The 5,991-nt window shown below is 38.6% G+C and overlaps 1 non-coding gene across 1 annotated transcript; it reads right to left on the reverse strand.

The window, feature by feature from the left end:
* Nucleotides 1-2,986: 2,986 nt before the first annotated feature.
* On the reverse strand, nucleotides 2,987-3,127 carry LOC123772356 (U4 spliceosomal RNA). Its single transcript, XR_006774638.1, has one exon. It is a non-coding gene; the product is annotated as a U4 spliceosomal RNA (small nuclear RNA).
* Between the last annotated feature and the right edge of the window lie 2,864 nt (nucleotides 3,128-5,991).

Consider the following 5,991-nt stretch of genomic DNA (forward strand, 5'->3'; position numbering starts at 1 on the left):
TTCTTCGTGGGGGGGGGGGGGTCGTATTCCAGGGACCTGCCCGAAACGCTACACGTACTAGTGGCTGTACAAGAATGTAACAACTCTTGTATATATCTCTATCTCAAATGAGAGACTTGATGAACTTTAAGTAGAAATGTACAAAGTGCATAAACTTGCATCTCTAACCAATATTTCTTGAGCAGACCAAACGCCAATGTATATAACAAGACCTTTGAAATGCTTTAATATCCGACCTTAAATAAATATCCTTGAAATTCAAAAAAAAAATACACATTTCAGTAATTTAACCTTGAAATATCTAAACACCTATATATCAATTCATTTGAATAATTAAATACCCCATCTTAAACAAATGCCCTATCTTAAATAAATACCCTTTGAAATGCATAATCACCATTCTTTAACATTACCCCTTAAAATGCATAAACAAACAAACAAAATACAAATACAAACATCCCTTTTAGCAAGTATTCCTTGAAATGAATAAATACCCATATTTAAAAAATATCCCTTGATAATGGTTAAATACTCCATCTTCAAGAAATACCTCCTAGAAATGGTTACACACTTCATCTTAAAAGAATACTTAAGTATTATTAACTAAGTAAAAGAATACTTAACCCAAACAACTTTATCATTGTGTTCATTGCTGTCTTCTTTTATGTGCTAGCCATATGCTGTATTGTGCCTACAAATTTTTGTTAAACTTCCATTCAAGCTGTCATTGCAATCAATCTGAGCTAACTATGTGCTTTAATATGCCTACAATTTTCTCTCATCTTTTATTTTTTTTCTTGCTATGTAACTGTTATCATTTCTATAAATTTTGCAAGTATTTACCTCCTTAAAATTTTCTTAGATTAAGGACCCTGCCCGAAACGCTGTGCGCACTAGTGGCTTTACAAGAATGTAATTACTATGCTATGTATCATCACAATCCTAATGTACCTTCTTGTATGTATATAAATAAATAAATAAATAAATAAATAAATAAATACCTCTTGAAAAGCATAAACACCTCTCTTATACTTTATCGAACTGCTAACAAACTCACCCTTAACATTGACAAAACCTACATTTTGTCTGGTAATAAACAATATCCAAATTACACACAGAAATCACAATAGCGTTGTAACATCTGCTGATGTAGATTTGACTAAATGTAAACTCTGTCAGCAGAACTATTCGCATACTTTGCGTCATTATATAATGAATGTAAAAGAATTGCGGAATTTAGAGCATCAATTTAGACACCATCAATAGTGTCCAAGAAATGTGTAAGTACTTCATTCATAATAATGTGCTGCCCGAAATTTTAGCGAAGTATCCAAAATTTGCTTACTGTAGGTAATGCATGCACATGACTGTAAAGCTGCCGCCCAGTTGGGTGGGTGTGGAGCACATGACTATAAAGCTGCCGCCCAGTTGGGTGAGTGTGCAGCAAGACTAGTAACTGTGTGACTCACTATAGATGTAAAGTACCTTGCATAGTGACTGTTGTGAGCCTCTTGTGATGTCACTTGTGACACCTCTTTGTGTCACTTGTGACACAAAGATTATTGATGTGTGTAATTGTGTGGGTGATTAGATATGTATGTGTATGTATATGTGTATACGTATATATATGTGTACATGTATGAATGAGGGTGTGTACATGTGTATACAACATTGATAATTTTGTAACTAGCGTCAAACATTGTTATTTGCTTAGCTAAACGAACTAGAGGGTTCAGTTCCTGAACCGATTATGTGCCTCTGTAATCCTTTACACCACCGCCCACGGGATGGGTATGGGGTGCATAATAAAGAAAGAAATTGAATTGTGATGCATCAAATGAACAATTCCACAAGGGCCGTGACGAGGATTCGAACCTACGTCCGAGAGGATCCCAGACGCTGCCTTAATCGACTGAGCTACGACATGGTATAAGACTTGCAACCGGGAAATCATCTTGATTTACAAACAGATCCTGCAGCCTCTCCGAGACACAAACCAGAGTTTTACGCAATCTTTTAATTTAGGCAATAATATTAATTTGTTAATTTAATATCCAAATTAGTAACAAAGTAGATGGTAAGTACTTTGGTGTCCTCATCGATAACAAGCTGAATTTCCAGGGACACATTCTAAATATAGCAAAAAAGAGTTTCTAAAACTGTTGGCATTCTTTCTAAGATCAGATATTATGTACCTCGCCCTGTCCTGGTGACGCTCTATTACTCCCTCATCTCAATTATGGTAGTTGTGCTTGGGGTTCTACTACCCAAAATCATTTACGTCCTCTAATTACTCAACACAAAGCTGCTATTAAAACAATATGAAACTCTGACCCCAGACAGGCATGCATGTTGGTACCCCTTACTTAAATCTTTGAATATGTTAGATATTAATTAAGTCACTGAACTAATATGTATCAAGTTTGGAGACTTGTACACATTTCCCTGCGAGGCAAATAGTTTAGTTTGAAGGGTACAAGAGGGACCAAAGATCCAAAGCTCAACCCCCGCAAGCTCAACTAAGTGAGTACTAGGACTGGGAGTTATTTGACTTGTAACGTACGGTTATGTTACGTTATTGACTAGATTAAATACACGGTGTTTATTGGGTTTTCATATTTATTTAGTAGTCTTGGATACAGCATTGTCGTGGATGTTGAGACGGAGCTTGGAGCAGAGCAGAGTTGAGTGAGGCCGGAGTCGGAGAGTTCTGTGGGAGTGTTGTAGCTGGATGCGGTCCTAGTCTGCTGTCTGTTCTGTGTCAAAGCTGTAGCGTCTTGGGGTCGATTGCATACGCCGAGTGCTACATTCTTGAGTGTGGAAATTGTACTGTCGGCTATTCACTTTTTGCTTGCTTATGACTTATATTCGGTGAGTATATTGTTTGTACTTTCTACCACTCCAACCAGGTGACTATTTGTTTAAAGATAAAATATATGAATTACACTACAAATTAGGTTAACTAAAGTATTGTTTTCAATTGAAGCCCTTGAACGGGCTAACAAAAATTGCCGTAGCCGACGCTTTTACACGCCGACCCAGCGGGGTATTGGTTAAAGTTTTCAACTAGCAATAATCGCACCTCGGATGTACCTCATTGGTTACGATACTGCCACTGCGCAAAGCTAAAGAACTCACGGGCTGTGCAGACCAGCCTCCGGGCGCTGCGGACCACGCCCTGTCACTTGTACTCTATGTTCTTATGATCAACATCTCAAATATAAATATAAATTTATTAAATGGTAATACTTACGGTGCTTTTGTCTATTTTATCTATTAAATTAATGCTAAATTAACTTACTGAGCATTTGAATATATCATATACAAAAAATTTGTTCTGCTCCGTTTCAGTCACTGCGTCAGATTAACAGGGTTTTGTTGAAGTTTTTGGTGTATTATTATTCTCAGACTCAGGCTAAGTGAAATCAACACTAGTAATTCCAAGTATCGTCATACTATCATGCAAGAATAAGTGTCACACATCTATGAATCAATAAAATAAGCTGACTCCTAGATGTTACTAATGCACGGCTTAGACTCGCTATAAGTATCACTGGGAATGTTCATTAGCTACTGATGTAGACCTCACCAAATGTCAACTGTGTCAACAAAAATATTCAAACACCCTCCGTCTCTATGTGGTGAAATGCAAAGAAAAAAATAAGGTACGTGAATTTAGAGACAGCTCTGTAGTAACTTCAGTACCCCCTACACCATAACGAGTTTCAGAGAAAATCAAGTGTATAAGAAATTCGTGTATATTTAATTCCAATGACCTACTACTAGAAATTTTAACCAAGTATCCCCAGTTTGCCAACTGTTGGTAGTAGTTCAACCAGTTCTCACACAAGACAGCACATATATGACTTAATGCTTAAAGTCAATATGTTGAATGTGAATTAGTACATATAAAATAAATAAAATAAAATAAAATAAAATAAAATGTTTATTTAGGTAAGGTACATATATACAATAAATTTTTACAAAGATTGGTTGACTTATAGGTAGAGCTAGTACATACTTTATTTATTTATTTATTTATTTATGCATATACAAGAATGTACATAAGGAATGTGAGGATACAATTATGGTAATTACAGTCTTGTAAAGCCACTAGCACGCGCAGCGTTTCGGGCAGGTCCTTAATCTAAGAAAATTTTAAGGAGGTAAATACTTGCAAAATTTATAGACAAAAAAATGATAACAGATTACATGGAATGAAAAAAAAAAAAAGATGAGAGAAAATTATAGCCTATAATTTTATATAAAAAAAATATACAATGCCTAAAGCCACTATTACGCAAAGCGTTTCGGGCATATGTGATATATTCCCAGTTACCTTTTTTTCCAAGGCCCAAACTCTTCCTCGCGTACCAATTTACGTCTCACAGTACCCGTCCATCAACGTAGATAGCAGAATAGTCGTGATTGGCTCAATTATAATGAAAATTGTAGTTTTCAGGTCCCACATGGGTTGTGAAATTTACCTACTATTGTCCATGCTCTTAGAATATTACAGATCAGCTACATCCTATTGAAGGCTCGTAGTTTTGTTTTGAGAAATATTAGTTGTTCTTAGTAAATTATAATAAGCACTATAAATTATTACATAGAATAACAGTGCTTCACCAATCAATATTATATACCATAGTTTGTGCTTTAAAAATCTTTAAAGAATGTTTTGTAGGAACGCTAACAGAAAACGATGTTACGTTGGAATGTCTATGGGGTAAACTACTGCAAACAGGATGGTATGGTGTCTACTACACCAACTATAGGATGGGTATATTGTCCACTACCACCTGTTAGGTGGGTAAGGGGTCCAATGCCATCCACAGGATGGGTATGGAGGGGTTACATCCACCCGCAGGATGGGAATGGGGATCACATCCACCCACAGGAAGGGTATGGGGTCCAATGCCCGAAACGCTTTGCGTAATAGTGGCTTTAGGCATTGTATGTACTAGCTATACCTATAAGTTAAACAATCCTTGTAAATATTTATTGTATGTATGTACCTTACCTAAATAAAATTGTATTGTATTGTATTGTATTGTATTGTAATACCTTCCACTGGATGTGGATGGCGTCCACTACCACCCACAAGATGGGTATAGGGCTCCAACCACCCATAGAATGGGTATGGGGTCCAATAACACCCACTGGATGTGTATGGCGTCCATTGCCGCCCACAGGATGAGTATAGGGTCCACTACCGCCCACAGGATTGGTAGGGGGTCCACTACCGCCCACAGGATTGGTAGGGGGTCCACTACCGCCCACAGGATTGGTAGGGGGTCCACTACCGCCCACAGAGTTGGTAGGAGGTCCACTGCCGCCCACAGGATTGGTAGGGGATCCACTGCCGCCCACAGGGTCGGTAGGGGGTCCACTGCCGCCTACAGGGTCCGTAGGGCATCCACTGCCGCCCACAGAGTTGGTAGGGGGTCCACTACCGCTCTCAGGGTCGGTAGGGGGTCCACTACCGCCCACAGAGTTGGTAGGGGTCCACTACCGCCCACAGAGTTGGTAGGGGGTCCACTACCGCCCACAGAGTTGGTAGGGGTCCACTACCGCGCACAGGGTTGGTAGGGGGTCCACTGCCGCCCACAGGGTCGGTAGGGGGTCCACTACCGCCCACTATCGCAGAGTGCACTCCTGGCATTGAACGCACATAGCAGTGACACCCATAAAATAGTCAGTGATATTCGAATGAATGTTTTAGCTGCTAAAGAAAACAGATTTGAAATTAAATTCCTATAGATACCATCACATGTTGGCATCTCAAGGCATGACACTGTTGATATGCTTTCAAAGACAGCCTGTAGAAAACCAGTGGTAGAAATTGATATGGGTGTTTCATTAGCAGTGACAAAGAGAATGCTTAAACAAATATCTAATGAAGATCTCACCGACCTAACAAATTCACAAAGACCTGAAAGTTGTAGCATTAAATATTATGATAGATATCGTGGGGAGACATTCACATAT

This window comes from Procambarus clarkii, chromosome 69 (assembly GCF_040958095.1).
Source record: "Procambarus clarkii isolate CNS0578487 chromosome 69, FALCON_Pclarkii_2.0, whole genome shotgun sequence".
NCBI classification, from domain to species: domain Eukaryota; kingdom Metazoa; phylum Arthropoda; class Malacostraca; order Decapoda; family Cambaridae; genus Procambarus; species Procambarus clarkii.